Source organism: Pan paniscus, chromosome 14, assembly GCF_029289425.2.
Source record: "Pan paniscus chromosome 14, NHGRI_mPanPan1-v2.0_pri, whole genome shotgun sequence".
Classification (NCBI taxonomy): Eukaryota; Metazoa; Chordata; class Mammalia; order Primates; family Hominidae; genus Pan; species Pan paniscus.
Genome location: NC_073263.2, coordinates 43,090,402 through 43,109,279, shown reverse-complemented (window position 1 = coordinate 43,109,279; position 18,878 = coordinate 43,090,402). Strand labels below are relative to the sequence as shown.

Below are 18,878 nucleotides of genomic sequence, written 5' to 3'. Positions count from 1 at the left end.
CAAAAATTGGAAAAAGCCCTGATGTCTTTCAATGGGCAAATGATTAAACAAATTATGATATACACATATCATAGAATAGTGTTCAACAATGAAAAGGAGGAGCGGGATCATCATGGCAGATGGGAGGCAGGACTAGATTGCATCTCTGGACAGAGCAGTGTGCGGGGACTCACATTGTGAATTTTAGCTCCAGATCGACCGCAAGAGCAAACCAGCCATCCCAAGAGGACCCACACACCCTCTGAAGGAAGTGGACCCGGGATACCACCCCGCAAAACTGTTGAGTGCCCCAACCGTGAAAGTGGGAAAGGGAGACCATCCTCTCCCGAACACACACTCCCACTGGAGAAGCTGAAGGTCTGTTTGTGGAAGAAGTTTCCGAGTTTACCTGGAGCTGAGTCAATTTGGAGAGCTGAGCAAAATACAGGAGTAGAGGAAACAGTGAGAAGGGCCCTGGGAGCTCACTGGGTCCCCTAGCAGGCCATTCCTGCCTGGCACCACGGGGATCCAACAGGAGAGGAGCAGGGGGTAAAACCACACAGGGAGAAGGACATCTCTAGCTGAACTTTGTAACAATTTGAACGGGATGAGAAGCCTCCTGGCCAGAATTCAAAGGAGGGTGCAAATCCGGTGTGCAGACTCCACAGGCAGGCAAAGAACCAAACCCTTTTCTTTCGTAGTTGGAGGCAGGTATCCTGGGGCAGGTTTTCAGACTCGTATTGCTCTCTGCCTGGAAACAGACATGGGGCTGTTGAGGGGGGCATGGTGGCAGTGAGACTGGCCCTTCGGTTTGTGTGGGAGCTGGGTAAGGCCTGTGACTACTGACTTTCCCCACTTCCGTGACAACCTGCAATGACTCAGCAGAGGCAGCCATAATCCTTCTAGGTAGACAACTCCAGTGACCTGGGAGTCTCACCCCCATCCCTGAAAGCAGCCTCAGCAAGACCCTCCCAAGGAAAGTCTGAGCTCAGACATGCCTAGCCCTGCCCCGACCTAATGGTCCTTCCCTACCCACCCTGGTAGCGGAAGATAAAGGGCATATAATCTTAGGAATTCTAGGACCCCACCCCACCACCCATTCCTTCCCATACTACCACAGCTGACGCTCTCTGGAAAGTGCTACCTCCTGGCAGGAGGCTAACCAGCACAAAAATAGACCATTAAACCACCAAAGCTAAGGACCCTCATGGAGTCCATTGCATCCCTGACCCCCATCCCTGCCACCTCCACCAGAACAGGCACTGGTATCCACAGCTGAGAGACCCATAGATGGTTCACATCACAGGACTCTGTGCAGACAACCCCCATTACCAGCCTGGAGCCAGGTAGACTTGCTGGGTGGCTAGACTCAGAAGACAGACAACAGTTACTGCAGTTTGGCTCACAGGAAGCCACATCCATAGGAAAAGGGGGAGAGTACTACATCAAGGGAACACCACATGAGATGAAAGAATCTGAACAATGGCCTTCAGCCCTAGACCTTCCCTCTGACAGAGCCTACCCAAATGAGAAGGAACCAGAAAAACAACCTTGGTAATATGACAAAACAAGGCTCTTCGACACCCCCCAAAAATATCACACCAGTTCACCAGCAATGGATCCAAACCAAAAATAAATCCCTGATTTACCTGAAAAAGAATTCAGGAGGTTAGTTATAAAGCTAATTAGGGAGGGACCAAAGAAAGGCAAAACCCAATGCAAGGAAATCCAAAACATGATAGAAGAAGTGAACGGAGAAATATTCAAGGAAATAGATAGCTTAAAGGAAAACAAAATCAAAGATTCAGGAAGCTTTGGACACATTTTTGCTCTGGAAAGTCTCAGCAATAGAATTGAACAAGTAGAAGAAAGAAATTCACAGCTCGAAGACAGGGTCTTCGAATTAACCCAATCCAACAAAGACAAAGCAAAAAGAATAACAAAATAGGAACAGAGCATCCAAGAAGTCTGGGATTATGTTAAATTACCAAACCTGAGAATAATTGGTCTTCCTGAGGAAGAAGAGAATTCTAAGATCTTGGAAAACATATTCGGGGGAATAATTGAAGGAGACTTCCCTGGCCTTGCTAGAGACCTACACATCCAAAAACAAGAAGCACAAAGAACACCCAGGAAATTTATTGCAAAAAGATATTCATCTAGGCACATTGTCATCAGGTTATCCAAAGTTAAGATGAAGGAACGAATCTTAAGAGCTGTGAGACAGGAGCACCAGTTAACCTATAAAGGAAAACCTATCAGATTAACAGCAGATTTCTCAGCAGAAACCTTACAAGCTAGACGGGATTGTGACCCTATCTTCAGCCTTCTCAAACAAAACAATTATCAGCCAAGAATTTTATATCCAGTGAAACTAAGCATTATATATGAAGGAAAGATACAGTCTTTTTCAGACAAACAAATGCTGAAATAATTTGCCATTACCAAACCACCACTACAGGAACTGCTAAAAGGACCTCTAAATCTTGAAACAAATTCTGGAAACACATCAAAACAGGACCTCTTTAAAGCATAAATCACACAGGACCTATAAAACAAAAATACAAGTTAAAAAGCAAAAAAAAAAACAAAACAAAGTACACAGGCAACAGATAGCATGATGAATTCAATGGTACCTCACATCTCAATACTAACATTGAATATAAATGGCCTAAATGCTCCACTTAAAAGAACCACAGAATGGATAAGAACTCACCAACCATCTGCTGCCTTCAGGAGACTCACCTCGCACATAAGGACTCACATAAACTTAAGTAAAGGAGTGGAAAAAGGCATTTCATGCAAATGGACACCAAAAACGAGCCAGGGTAGCAATTCTTACATAAGACAAAACAAACTTTAAAGCAACAACAGTTAAAAGAGACAGAGATGTTATATAATGGTAAAAGTCCTTGTTCAACAGGAAAATATCACAATCCTAAACATACATGCACCTAACACTGGAGCTCCCAAGTTTATAAAACTATGACTAATAGACCTAAGAAATGAGATAGACAACAACACAATAATAGTGTGGGACTTCAATACTCCACTGACAGCACTAGGCAGGTCATCAAGACAGAAAGTCAACAAAGAAACAATGGATTTAAACTATACCTTGGAATAAATGGACTTAACAGATATATACAGAAAAGTTCATCCAACAACCGCAGAATACACATTCTATTCAACAGTGCATGGAACTTTCTTCAAGGTAAACCATATGATAGGCCATAAAATGAGCCTTAATAAATTTAAGAAAATTGAAATTATATCAAGCACTCTGTCAGACCACAGTGGAATAAAACTGGAAATCAACTCCAAAAGGAACCTTCAAAACCATGCAAATACATGGAAATTAAATAACCAGCTCCTGAATGAGCATTGGGTCAGAAACAAAATCAAGATGGAAATTTAAAAATTCTTCAAACTGAACCACAATAATGACACAACCTATCAAAACCTTTGGGATACAGCAAAAGCAGTGCTAAAAGGAAAGCATAACCCTAAACCCCTACATCAAAAAGACTGAAAGAGCACAAACTGACATTCTAAGGTCATACTTTAAGGAACTAGAGAAACAAGAACAAACCAAGCTCAAACCCAGCAGAAGAAAGGAAATAACCAAGATCAGAGCAGAACTAAATGAAATTGAAACCAAAAAAATAGATAAAGGAAAAAAAAGCCGGTTCTTTGAAAAGATAAATAAAGTTGATAGACCATTGGCAAGATTAATCAAGAAAAGAGAGAAAATCCAAATAACCTCACTAAGAAAGGAAACAGGAGATTTTACAACTGACACCACAGAAATACAAAAGATCATTCAAGGCTACTGTGAACACCTTTACACACATAAACTAGAAAATCTAGAAGAGATGGATAAATTCCTGGAAAAATACAACCCTCCTAGCTTAAATCAGGAAGAGTTAGATACCCTGAACAGACCAATAGCAAGCAGTGAGATTCAAATTGTAATTAAAAGATTACCAACAACAAAAAAGCCCAGGACCAGAGCGATTCACAGCAGAATTCTACCAGCCATTCAAAGAAGAATTGATACCAATCCTTTTGACACTATTTCACAAGATAGAGAAAGAAGGAACCCTCCCTAATTCATTCTGTGAAGCCAGCATCACCCTAATACCAAAACCAAGAAAGAATATAACCAAAAAAGAAAACTACAGACCGATATCCTTGATGAACATAGATGCCAAAATCCTTAACAAAATACCAGCTAACTGAATCCAACAACATATCGAAAAGATAATCCACCATCATCAAGTGGGTTTCATACCAGGGATGCAGGGATGGTTTAACATACACGAGTCAATAAATGTGATACACCACATAAACATAATTTAAGACAAAAATTACATGATCATTTAAATAGATGCAAAAAAAAAGCATTTGAAAAAAATCCAGCACCCCTTTATGATTAGAATTCTCAGCAAAATCAGCATACAAGGGGCATACCTTAATGTAATAAAAGCCATCTAAGACATACCCACAGCCAACATAACACTGAATGGGGAAAACTTGAAAGCATTCTCTCTGAGAATCTGACAAGATGAGAACAAGACAAGGATGCCCACTCTCACCACTACTCTTCAACATAGTACTGGAAGTCCTAGCCAGAGCAATCAGACAAGAGAAAAAAATAAAGGGCATCCAAATCAGTAAAGAAGAAGTCAAACTGTCACTGTTTGCTGATGATATGATTGTTTATCTTGAAAACCCTAAGGACTCCTCCAGAAAGGTTCTAGAACTGATAAAAGAATCCAGCGAAGTTTCCAGATACAAGATTAACATACACAAATCAGTAGTTCTTCCATACACCAACAGTGGCCAGAGAATCAAATCAAGAAGTCAACCACTTTTACAATAGCTGCAAAAAAAAAAAAAATTTAGGAATATACCTAACCAAGGAGTTGAAAGACTTCTACAAGGAAAACTACAAAACATGGCTGAAAGAAATAATAGATGACACAAACAAATGGAAACACATCCCATGTTCATGGATGAGTAGAATCAATATTATGAATAATGACCATACTGCCAAAAGCAATCTACAAATTCAATGCAATTCCCATCAAAATACCACCATCATTCTGCACAGAATTAGAAAAAACAATTCTAAAATTGATATGGAACCAAAAAAAGAGCCCTCATAACCAAATCAAGACTAAGCAAAATGAACAAATCTGGAGGCATCACACTACCTGATTTCAAACTATAAGGCCATAGTCACCAAAACAGTGTTGTACTGGTACAAAAATAGGCACATAGACCAATGAAACAGAATAGAGAACCCAGAAATAAACCCAAATACTTAACAGCCAACTGATCTTCGACAAGGCAAACAAAAACATAAAGTGGGGAAAGGACACCCTTTTCAACAAATGGTGCTGGGATAATTGGCTAGCCACATGTAGGAGAATGAAACTGGCTCCTCATCTCTCACCTTATACAAAACTCAAGATGGACTAAGGACTTAAACCTGATACCTGGAACTATAAAAATTCTACAAGATAACATTGGAAAAACCCTTCTAGACATTGGCTTAGGCAAGGATTTCATGACCAAAACTCAAAAGCAAATCAATAAAAACAAAGATAAATAGCTGGGACCTAATTAAACTAAAGAGCTTTTGCATGACAAAAGGAACAGTTAGCAAAGTAAACACACAGACCACAGAGTGGGAGAAAATCTTCACAGTCTATACATCTGACAAAGGACTAATGTCCAGAATCTACAACGAACTCAACAATAAGAAAAAATCAGTCCCATCAAAAAGTGGGCTAAGGACATGAATAGACAATTCTCAAAAGAAGATATACAAATGGCCAAGAAACATGAAAAAATGCTTAACATCACTAATGAGCAGGGGAATGCAAATCAAAACCACAATGGGATACCAGCTCATTCCTGCAAGAATGGCCATAACAACAACAACAACAACAAAAAACCAGTAGATGTTGGCGTGGATGCAGTGAACAGGGAACACTTCTACACTTCTCGTGGGAATGTAAACTAGCATAGCTGCTATGGAAAACAGTGTGGAGATTCCTTAAAGAACTAGAAGTGGAACTACCATTTGATCCAGCAATCCCACTACTGGGTATCTACCCAGAGGAAAAGAAGTCATTATTTGAAAAAGACGCTTGCACATGCATGTTTATAGTGGCACAATTCACAATTGCAAAATTGTGGAACCAGCCCAAATACCTATCAGTCAACAAGTGGATAAAGAAACCGTGGTATATATAAACCATGGAATACTATGCAGCCATAAAAAGGAATAAATTAACAGCATTTGCAGTGACCTGGATGAGATTCGAGACTATTATTCTAAGTGAAGTAACTCAGGAATGGAAAACCAAACATCCCATGTTCTCACCGATGTGTGGGAACTAAGCTATGAGAATGCAAAGGCCTAAGAATGATAAAAGTGGACTTTGGGGACTTGCAGGGAGAGTGGGAGGGGGGCGAGGGATAAAAGACTACAAATATGGTGCAGTGTATACTGCTCAGGGGATGGATGCACCAGAATCTCACAAATCACCACTAAAGAACTTACTCATATAACTAAATACCACCTGTACCCCCAATAACTTATGGAAAAATAAAAAAAGAAAAGGAATGAGTTATTGATATACACAACAACCTAGATGACTCTCCAGAATATTATGCTGAGTGAAAAACACCAATCTCCAAAAATTCCATGCTGTATGATTCCACTTATATAACATTCTCGAAATGACAAAATTATAGAAATGGAGAACAGATGAGTGGTTGCCAGAAGCTAAGGGTGTGGGGTAAGAGTTAAGTGAATATGGCTGTGAAAGGGCAAAATGAGAGATTCTCAAGGTGATAGAAATATTCTCTATCTTAGCTGTATCATTGTCAATATCCTGGTTGTGATACTGTGCTGTAGTTTTGCAAGATGCTACCATTGAGGAAAACTCGGCAAAGGTTACACTGTATGTCTCTCTATTGTTTCTTACAACTGCATGTGAAGATAGGATTATTTCAAAATAAAAGTTTAATTAAAAAATACACATACACTTTGGCCGGGCACTGTGGCTTATGCCTGTAATCCCAGCACTTTGGGAGGCCAAGGTGGGTGGATCACCTGAGGTCAGGAGTTTGAGAGCAGCCTGGCCAACATGGTGAAACCCTGTCTCTACTAAAAATTCAAAAAAATTAGCCAGACATAGTGGTGAGCGCCTATAGTCCTGGCTATTCAGGAGATTGTGGCAGGAGAATCACTTGAACCTGGGAGGGAGGTGGAGGTTGCAGTGAGCTGAGATCACACCACTGCACTCCAGCCTGGGTGACACTCTATCTCAAAAAAAAAAAAAAGAAAAAAAAATACACTTTGATCTTGAATTGAATTTCTAAGAATTTATTCTACAAATATTTTGTACTCATACATGTACACAATTATTCATTCGATGGATATTCATTTCAATATTAGCTGTAGTAGCAAAAGATTACCAATAATGTTTTAGCCCACTGGGGGTACAGGTTTTTACTAAATTCATACAGTGAAATTCTGTGCAGATATTACGGAGAGTGAGATAATACAAATGTATTGATTTATATGAAAATTCACATCTAGAACTGTTATGGAATGTTATATAAAGGCATGTTAATGTTAAAAATAAGAGCCGTATGTGTACATTTTTATATGCATAGAGTACTTTTGGGGTGATAGATAAGTGACTAGAAACCATGATTGAGCCTAGGGAGAGCAGCTGCGTGTCTGATGGGTGATGTGGGAAAAGCCTTACTTACTATCTTTATATACCCTGTTATTCCACTTGAATTTTGCACCTTGTGCTTGTATTATCAATTGAAGTATATATTAGCATGTTTTTTAAAAAGGATGGAATTTCCAGAAACAGACTCAAGTGTACCTATTCACATGTATGTGTGTGTATATATATATGTGTGTGTATATATATACATGTAAATACACATTTAGATATGTATGTATGTACACATATATATGCATAATTACTCCATATATCCTAATACATTCCAAATGAAGTAAAGCTATAAATGTAATAAGTGGAAACAAACATAGTGGTAGAAAGTATAGATAAATATTTCATAATCTTGGAGTGGGAAAAGTCTTTTAAAAATGGGACACCAGTAATATAATCATAGAGGGAAAAGATTGATGAATTTAAGCATATAAAAGTTTAAGGTTTTGTATGACCATAGCAGCATCACCCAAATATATAAACTGCACTTAGTACTATAATATCCATCAACAAGAAAATGGCAAAATAACTGTGGTATATTCATATAATTGATTACTCCACAGCAACAACAATGAATAAACTACAGATACAAGGAACAGCATGGGTAAATCTCATGCATAGAATGTTGAGCCAAAGAAGTTATTTACAAAAACAGTCTATGGTGTTAAATGTCAGGTTGGGGGTTAGTTTTCAAGAGGAAGGAGGGAGTAGTGACTGGCAGGGATGTGAGGGAGTCTCCATGGAGCTGTGAATATTCTGTATCTTGACCTAGTACAGAGTGCTACAGGTAGAACAGGCTGGTGTTTGCTTTGTAATAACTCATCAAGCTGTGTGCTATTCTGTATGTGTATTTTACTTTAAAAGTTTAAAAAGTAAGCATATAAACAAAAACAGATTTTTTTGTCTCTCAAATTAGCAAATGATGTTTTAAAAGTGAAATTGTCTTTTGATAGTACTGTAAATTGATGAAACTCTTCAGAAGGCACACTGGTATTGTGTTCCAAAATTTTATCCCACAATTTTCATAACAGGGATTTGTCCTCAGGACAAAATAAGGAAAGAGCAAGAGGGAGTGTGCATAAGGATATCCATAGCAGCTTCATTTATAAAATGAAAATCAGAAACACATGGAATGCCCAGCATTGGCAGATTGTTTATATTGATAACCATACATACAGAATACATTCTAGCTCATAATGAGGCACAGCTACTTTAACTGTGTGAAAAAGGTGTATCAGTGGTTTGGTGGGCAGGACAGCAATTTCTAGATCTCTCTCTCATACAGTTATGTATATGTTCATACATACACTCACATGTAACTCTCAAAACCACACTGTTAACATCTTACCTAAATAGTTGGAAATACTAGTCACTAAAATGTCACCAGAATTTATCTTTTTAATATGTGTATGTATGTATATGTGTGTGTGTGTGTTTACTGTTTTACCTTTTGCATTCTTTAAAAAATGTAAGTAGATATGAGTTTCAAACCTGAGGAAAATAATAAAACAAAATTAAACAAAAATTCCTGAGGAACATTTTTGGATATTTCCTCTAGTACCTCCTCACCTCTGCAGTAGTTAGGTTTTTAAGTTAAAATAGGAGGAAAAGAAGAAGGGAAGAGAGAGAAATGTCAACAAATGATATATTTGTTAAATTTAATCATGTTAAATGATAACATGGAAAGAAGAGTAAGATATGAACCGTATCATTACAAACAGTTTTTCTTACACATGAGCAGAATTATTCCTAGGTCATGTGTCAATTAAATTGTTATTTTCATTTGTAGTTTGAATGATAGTGATATAATTCTAGAAAGGATTTTAAAATATTATATGTTGGCTGGGTATGGTGGCTCGTGTCTGTAACCCCAGCACTTTGGGAGGCTGAGACGGGAGGATCACCTGAGATCAGGAGTTTTAGACCAGCCTGGCCAACATGGCGAAACCCCATCTCTACTAAAAATACAAAAATTAACCAGGTGTGGTGGCGGCACCTGTACTCCCAGCTATTTGGGAGGCTGAGGTGGGAGGATTGCTTGAACCCAGGAGGTAGAGGTTCCAGTGAGCCGAGATCACACCACTGCACTCCAGCCTGGGCAACAGAGTAAGACTCTGTCCTAAAAAAAAATATATATACATATATATATATATATAATGTCAAACTTAAAGACACAAGCACACGTATGTTTATTGCAGCACTGTTCACAATAGCAAAGGCTTGGAACCAACCCAAATGCCTATCAATGATAGACTGGATAAAGAAAATGTGGCACATATACACCCTGGAATACTGTGCAGCCACAAAAAAAGGACGAGTTCATGTACTTTGCAGGGACATGGATGTAGCTGGAAACCATCATTCTCAGCAAACTAACACAGGAACAGAAAACTGAACACCACTTGTCCTCACTCATAAATGGGAGTTGAACAAAGAGAACACAGGGAGGGGAACATCACACACCAGGGCCTGTTGGGGGATGAGGGGCTAGGGGAGGGATAGCATTAGGAGAAATGCCTGATGCATATGACGGATTGATGGGTGCAGCAAACCACCATAGCACGTGTATACCTATGTAACAAAACTGCACATTCTACGCACATGTATCCCAGAACTTAAAGTATAATAATAATAATAACAATAATAAACTTAAGAAGAGTTTTCATGATTAATTAGATCAGGCATGGTTCCAGGTTTTGTGAAGTTTTAAGATTATGTAATTTTTGAGGCTGTCTGTAAGAAGAGAGAACAAAATTTTGAATGCAAAGTTAGTTCCTGGTCCTTGGAAGGGGCCTGTGTGGGCCCCGGAACTTAAGTTTCCATCATGCCATGCTGGATTCACCTGTTGAAATGTATGCGACACACATACATTTTGTTTACTTATGCCTTGCTCCGCCTCTTTTGGGGGGCATTATTGCTCACTATTATTCCATTATGAAAACATACCTACTTGTCACTGATACAATTTAAAGCTCTTATGCAAACAGATTTATTAAAATACAAAGAATAAGAATAAGTATTTAAGCCTTACTGCTGAAGTTTCCTTAAGCTCACTGATGTCTCAAGGCCCTATACATATAGTAATTGGATTTATTTATTCCTCTTATTTTAAAGAAAGTAAATTATTCAGTATTTAATGAATGTTATTTGTTTTCTCTGTAAATAGCCCTGTACATAAGAATCCTACCACTTCCCCATCCCCCACCAAATTCCACAGTCTTCTCTCAAAATACATTCAAATTTTATACCAAGGCTCCTCAAACCTTAATGTACATTCAGATCACCAAGAGATCTTGTTAAAATGCATGTTCTGATTCAGTAGTTCTGGGGTAGGGTCTAAGGTTCTGCATACTTAGCAAGTTCTCACATGATGCCTTGTTGCTGGTCCTCAGACCACATTTTGTATGTAGCAAGGCTCCAGAGTCCACATCCCACATCATTCTAACTGTATTTAACATACCCTCATTGGAAATGGGGGGCTCCTCCCAGACCCACCACATGTAACTGGCAGGAAAATGTTCATTACAGCCTAGTGGCTCTTAGGGGCTGCTGGTGGGTCATTAGTCATGAATGTAGGTGTAGAAACTGGATTGGGACCCAGCTGATGACAGTGAGCAGGGAGAGAAGGAGGGAGGGAGAGGAAGACAGAGAAAGCGAGAACACAGGTAAGCAAGTGCTAAAAAAAAAAAAAAAAGGCCTTTATTTTGGGGAAATGTTTATGAGGAAAGTAGGCAGACTGTTTGCACTTTTAGCTTGAGGTCCAAAGCCAGGTGAGGAGGTAAGTGTGAGGTTCTTGCAGGAATCTAAGAGCTTAGAAAAAGAGCCTCAGAGTTGTTCAGTCCTGGTCACACAGATAGGGGTACCTTCATTCCAGGGTTCGGGGCATGCTGTGTGTAGTGACAACCCTTTCAGCAGGCAGCCTGTCCAATCTGTGGGATTTCTTCTGAAACTGTCAACAGAAACTAACTGTATCCAGTGTTTTTTGTGTTTCTGATGCCACAACAGAGTCTTCCCATAGTAACCCTGATATGGTGCTCTGTATGTTGTCAAGCTAATGGCAGATTCCTGTTCCTGATGGGTGAGGACTGTTGAGAGGCTGATTTCCAATAAATACTATTCCAGCAACAACAGAGATAGGAGTTTTTATTGTCAAAGTAAACTAAGGAAAGCACCACATGCCCTGTTGCCCCACCTTTTATATTCTGCATTCCTAGGACAGCTGACACTTTTATTTTTCATTAGTGTGGAATGAAATGGGTAAAATGAGGTATACCTCCTTTTTTTTTTTTTTTTTTTTGAGAGAGTCTTATTTTGTAGCCCAAGCCGGAATGCAGTGGCATGATCTCGGCGGCTCACTGCAAACTCCGCCTCCAGGGCTCAAGCGATTATTGTGCCTCAGCCTCCCGAGTAGCTGGGACTACAGGCACCTACCACCATGCCGGGCTAATTTTTGGTATTTTAGTAGATTTAATCTTCTTACTACTTATAGGTCTGTTAAGACTTTCTATTTATGGTTCAGTCTTGGTAGGTTGTATGTTTCTAGGAATTAATCCATTTCTTTTGGATTATCTAATTTGTTGGTATATAATTTTTCATAGTAGCCTCTTATCCTTTTAATTTCTGTGGCATCAGTTATAATCCCTCCTCTTTCATTTCTGATTTGATTTATTTGAGTTTTTTCTTGATCTAGCTAATGGTTTGTCAATTTTTTTGAACTTTTCAAATAAACAACTCTTAGTGTCCTTGATTGACCCATTTTAAAAATAGCTTTATTGGGATATAATTTACATACCATAAAATTCACTCATTTAAAGTGTACAGTTCAGCAGTACATAATTTTTTCATTTATGTTCAGGTTGTACAACCATCATTTTAGAACATTTTCACCATCCTAAAAGAAACCTTGTACCCAATAGTTGAGTCATTTTTAATTGTATAAATACAATAGACTTCCTAGAAACTGTTTTTGACTGTAATAAATATAATGAACTTTGGGAACCAATTTCTGACTGTAGTTAATATGATGAACTTTTGAAGATGGACTAGTAAACAATAAAATTTATTAAGGAGGTATGTATGTATTCTGTTAACTCATCTAAATTTGTTATCACTCAAATATAACACTCAAAATTTTTTATAATTGATAAAAATTGTATGTGTTTATCATGTACAACGTTTTAAAAAAATGTATACAATGTGAAATGGCTAAATTGAGCTAATAAACATGCATCTCTTCAAATGCCATCATCAAATATCAAATTTTTTGATCAGTTGGAACATTTTTATTACTCAGAAATATTTATTACAAAACGTAAAGCTTAATATTTATTTGCAACTGTGTATCAAATACATTTTGTTGATGATATGATGAAGTGAGTAAAGAAAAGTAAGAAAGGTAGTGATACATAAATGTTCATTATATTATGTTTATGGAGCAAAGTACTATGCTGAAGTGGAAGGCACAGATCATAATGCTTGCTACTGATTTATTTTGGGAACCATATCATGAAAATCTGCAAGAAAAATACTAAGAACAATTTATGAGAATGAGTTACCAGACTAACTTTTTGAAACAAGTTCTTGTGGAGGAAAAAGCATTAATTTTCAAGTTTACATTATAGGGAATTCTTGGATGTAAACTTTCTAGGAGCCATGAAGTCTGCCTTTACTTTTCTCTTTTGGAAAGTACCCTGAATCCTGTTCCTAAGGTTTTTGCAAAAAAAAATCGGACCTTTCTAGCTGATGACAAGCAGGCACCAACAAAGATGTTGCTTCTATTTATGTAGTCTTTTTGCCAATGAAAATTCAGTTCCCTTTTTGATCTTTCTCAATTATCAAGAAAAACTCTGTCTCTCAAATATGATACTCTCAAACTAGTGACTGAGAAAACATGAGGGTAATCCGAACAGAGGGCATCTGTATTTTCATGACTAACAATTTCAACTGCTGTTAGCTGGGCTGGTCACTGTGAGATCTACTCTGTTGGCTCTTCCTAGCTGTAATACACACCATCTTATTCAAAAAGAGCTTGCCTGGCTCCTTCATCTGTTCTCTCTGACTGCTTTCCAGAGGTCAGCTTCCAGAGTAGTTGAAATGTTTTTCCTTTGGCTTCCCTTCCTATAGTCACCCCTCATCAACTCTGCCCACAAAACAAATTACCAGGAACTCTTTAATAATATGCTATTAACATTCATATGTGAAGATGCCTGTTGACAGCAATTGGTTGGATATGAATGACTGTAAAAAACTGCTGAATTGCAACAAGGGAAAAAATGTGTTAACCCTGAATGTGATATCAGACTCTTGGAGAGCATTTAGGGAATCTGTGTTCATAAGGCCAGTGCATTAGCAGGCTAGAAAGCAATGTGAACTCATAGAAAAGAGCAAGGTACCATGCCAAGGGCAAGCCTAGGCCTCTCAGCCAAGCTCCCAACTGCTGAGAGGTTTACTTGTTTTGCAAACTGTACAAGTAATTGGTTGTTAAGTCACATTCTGTGGTTTCTGGAAGTGTTGTATAATTTCACTTTACAAAAAAAGTATTGCCAGAATGCATTAGAAATAATGATTTAAGATTGAACTGGCTCTGTTGAAATTACCTAAATTACATGCTGCAACACTGTTTTTCCCAGATGGCCAAAATCACTGACTTAAGATATTTAAAATATCAGAAATGTATATTCTTAATAGAGTTGAAGAATCAGCAGTACTTCAGGGAATATTGTGGATCTTCATCATCATCTAAGTAGCCTTTTGAGACTACATGGGTCGTGACTTGATTTCTGTCATTATACATAAATCCAAAATGACGGATGCATTCTGACATCCAGACAGGGCTGAACCAGATGTGTGATGCAGTCGTGTTTGCCAGATCCTTGCTTCAAACCCTTCAGTATATATTTAACATTTAAATATGTACACCAAAGGATTGTTCTTTATACTGTTGTAATTCTTAATGCCTAACAGATGGATTGATGGGTGTATGTGTATGTCTGGGTGAGCAGAGCTGGATTAAGGGATGGCAGTTTCCCCGGGCACCTTGCATTGGAACATCAGTGGTATAAATGGGAACCATGACACCTGTTAACTTAGCTTTCCACATATAACACTTAGGCAATTTGCAAGCAAAATTTATTACAAGGCCCCCAAGGTGGGATAGGAGGGAAATAACAGTAAGAGTTGCTGCCATTATTGAACTATCTTTATTGAATGTTTTGATAATAATAACAAAAAATTATTGGCATTCCTGAACTCTCGCTATTGAATATTTTGCACAGTGTAACAGCAAGCACCACCACCATCCTATTTTAGAATTGCCTGAATTTGACAGGTCACTCACTGTCAGTTGAAATTCTTCCACTGAGTAGTATTTTACATAGGTATGTTTATTGGCAATGGGCAATTTGATTTGTTTTTAATATTAAGTTTAAAAGTTGTTACTGTGCTTTCCAAGCATTTTCCTGGATCGGTAAGTCATAAAACTGAACTGAAAAAAAAAAAAACTATGGGAAATGTTTTAACAACATGAAAGTAAATAAAAGAACTTTGAAATCTGTTTTGTAACTTTGTAACCATATCTGTGAGAGTTACCTCTGCCCTCCTGAATATGAATAACTAATGCTGTCCCTTAATGAGAAACCACAAAATTGTGAAATGAAAGACTGACCCAAATAAAAGTGATATGTTCATTTAGTGCATGAACTAATCCTGTTCATTAACTAAGCATAAAGAGAGACACACTTTTCTTAATGGAAAATAAGTTTTCCCCAACTCCATCTAATAAATGTTGAATAAGTACTTTAAAAATATCATTTTGAATGGGTACCAAACCTTTAGCCTTTCTCAGCACTCACATGATCAAATCTCAGTTGGACAGATTGTGTGGGGTGGGTGTGGAGGATGAATTAGCAGGTACAAGCATACACAGTTGAATACACAGCACAAGAAAAGTGCTCCCATGCATGTAATTAGATGAGTCCCAGTTTGAAAAAGTTACAATTTATTTATCACCTGCAAAATGTTGCAAAAATATTACATAAATGCCAAGAGCACTTTGACTTTACAATATTATGTTGGAGAACTATCTGGACCCTATCCTGATGGCCAGGGCAGATGGTAGATATCATGTGCTAAGAGCAGGCACTTTGCAATTCCCAGCATTTGGAAATCTGCCATATAAATTTGAAATGGGTCAAAGTGAAATGCTGAGATTCTTTTATACTTATGAGAAGGTGCAAAATTTCAAAACTTGGGAAAATAGGAAGTTATTTCCTGATAAAACAACTCTAAAAATGTTTGGAACCAAAGATTAATTTATCTTGCTCTTCTCCAGATGGACAGAAGATGGAAAAATTTCTTACATGAATGAAGTAAGTCCCTAGTAGTAGATTAATGTTTTTCTTACATTTGTAATGGTCATTTTAAATATTTGTGTTGATACACCTTACATTAATTGTTATGCCATAATAATGAAGTTATTACTTCTCAATGCAATAATAATATGTGTGCAAGCTTTAATGAGAGTCTGCAAGGAAGTGAAAATAAAATAAAATGACATGGTTTATGTTACAAATAACAAAAGAACATTTTTCCAATTGCATGTGTGACATTATATGTGGAAAAATAATTAGATGCTACATGTGCTATACTTTATAATTGCTTTGCCTTTTAGATTTGAATCTTAGACTTTTATCTCTTCTATGAGGTTGTTGTCATCAGATGAGAGGAGGCAGCATCAGAATGGTAGTGAAGAGATTCTAGAAAGCTCAAACTGTATATTCACAGTCACATAACTCAGATCCAGAATTATTCATTATACCAAAACATAAATTACTTACAAAATATAAATACAGCCACAGTGACTACTTTATTAAATTATAACCACTGGGTGGAGAAAATTTATGAAAATAAAAAAGAACCCTTAAGCTATCTATACAGTTGCAAATGAGTTATTAAGGTGTAGATAAGCTAATAAGTATCTTATGCAGGGGTAAAAGGAAAAAAATCTTCATTCACAGATATGTACAAATAGAAAGTAATGGGTTGTGATTTTTTGGTTTGCTAACCATAAAGAAGTACCTATGTATATCCACCTGATCGTAAAAAGACACAGAGACAGGAAAAATGTCAGATCAAAGATTAGACTATAAAATACAAGGAAAGGGACTCTAGCACTTACTGAGTGCCTGCTCTGTGTCAGGCACTGTGCTGGACATTTTATACACATTGTAATTTGAGAACAGAGAGTTCTGAATAGCAGAATAACTGGCAGAGCTTAGAAGGGGTGATGCCAGTTGGTTTAGAAATTCAAGTGATGAAAGGAGGTGGGTAGCTGACACTGACGTTAGAGGAGGCCCAGCAATAAGGAGTAACATTTAGGTCAGACCTGGACACTCTGCAGGGTGCCCGACAGGAAAGGTCTTCAGCTGTTGCTACCTGTATACCTCAGTGATGGCTAATGGCGGTTTTGTGCTGGTTCAAAGCACATTAGTCATGAAGCAGGTCTTTGGTTCATATATAGGATGGGAGGAAAAAGGGAAAAGACCAAAAAGCAATCATGACATCAGGGTATTTATATCTGTTATCTATCCAGCCCCTCATCCACCCAATTTGAGATGGCAGAAGGCAGTTCTTGGTTAACTCCTATGACCAATAGCCCTGAGCTCCTGTCACACTCATTTCTAGCTGCAGCTGTGCTTATTGTTGTGGCCCAGAACATCAGCTGGCTTGGAATGATGTCCCTCAGTCATCAAGGAGAAGTTGTATAATATTCAGTGTACTCTTTCAAAGATAAACACGGGAAAGTGTATTCTAGAAAGATGAGTTTCATCTTTTCATTGGATTGGTGATTCCTTGAGGGAAGAAATGATCTCAGTCATCTTTATATCCTTTGACATCTAACACAATGTTTTTTACATAATAGTTAAAATATATGTGACATTAAATAGGATAGAAATAACTTCAGTTTCGGGGAAAAAGTCATATCATATTGTTTAAAGTCCGGTGTTCTTATTCTCAGGAAATTCAACCAGAAATGACACTTTGCCCTCCCCATGCTCGCACCCATTCTCAGACCTCAAAATAATGATGCTTTCATTTATTGAATTAAGGAGTCAATTACTGAAATGTCTTTAGTGAAGAGGATATGTTTCTAAAGTATTTTTCAGGAACACATAACAAAGGAAGATATTGTAAAGTGGTGTCACATGATGGAATGATTCCCAGCCATTCTGCATCATACATGCATGCCTGTTCCTGGATGTTTCTCTGCTTAGTGACTTGGTGCTTCCAGCCTTAAGCCATTGCAACTCCCTGAGCTCAAGAGAGGATTAGACAGATATTACCCAGAGACAAAGACCACAGACATTTCACAGGATGTCTCTACCAGAGGTTTTGTCAGAGAATCCTTATATCTACCCATGCCTAACACATACCTCTGAAGATTCCAAACTTCCCTTCAAGAGAATCAGCATCACGCATTGGAAAGAGCAGTAGGGTCTTGAGTCTGCAGGCTGGGACTTCAGCAACTGTACTTGCCCTAATTGGTGAGCAGTAACCTCTGTGAGCTTCAGTTTTTATACTTATCTACATGCATAAAATGAGTATTATAATATTCAGGATTTGCAATATTTGCTCTACAAAATTGTTGGTCAGATGATATGAAATAATGTGTCTCATATATTTGGGGATTTGTAAGCACTAAACACACATCAAGCCAGGGTTTTCTGTATGGCCAGACTAACATTTTTGTAGCTTTGCTCCCATGAATGTGTTAACTTACTGCCATTGGTAATATTTGAAAATAAGGAAAATTGTAGGGAACTTCTTACCAACAAACTATGCGGTTACAAATAAATTACTTAGGGTATATTGATAACTCTAAAGAAAGGAAAAACAGAAAGCTTCATTAATAAAGAAGGAAACTCTATGCACAATAAGCACAAACCCTGTATGCACACTTTTGGCCTAATCCAATACTCTGTGATTTTTTTTTTAATTTTTAATTTTTGTGGTTACGTAGCAAGTGTACACATTTAAGGGGTGCATGAAATATTTTGATACATGCATACAATGCATAATAATCACATCAGGGTAAATGGGGTATTCATCTCTTCAAGCATTTATCATTTCTTT

The 18,878-nt window shown here is 37.7% G+C and overlaps 1 protein-coding gene across 1 annotated transcript in view; it reads left to right on the top strand.

The window, feature by feature from the left end:
- Window positions 1-7,344: 7,344 nt before the first annotated feature.
- ENOX1 (ecto-NOX disulfide-thiol exchanger 1) overlaps window positions 7,345-18,878 on the top strand; it is a 409,234-nt gene continuing 397,700 nt past the window's right edge. The window contains exon 1 of the mRNA XM_063595931.1: window positions 7,345-18,289. The gene's annotated coding sequence lies outside the window, so the exon portion shown is untranslated. The remainder of the gene's footprint in view (window positions 18,290-18,878) is intronic.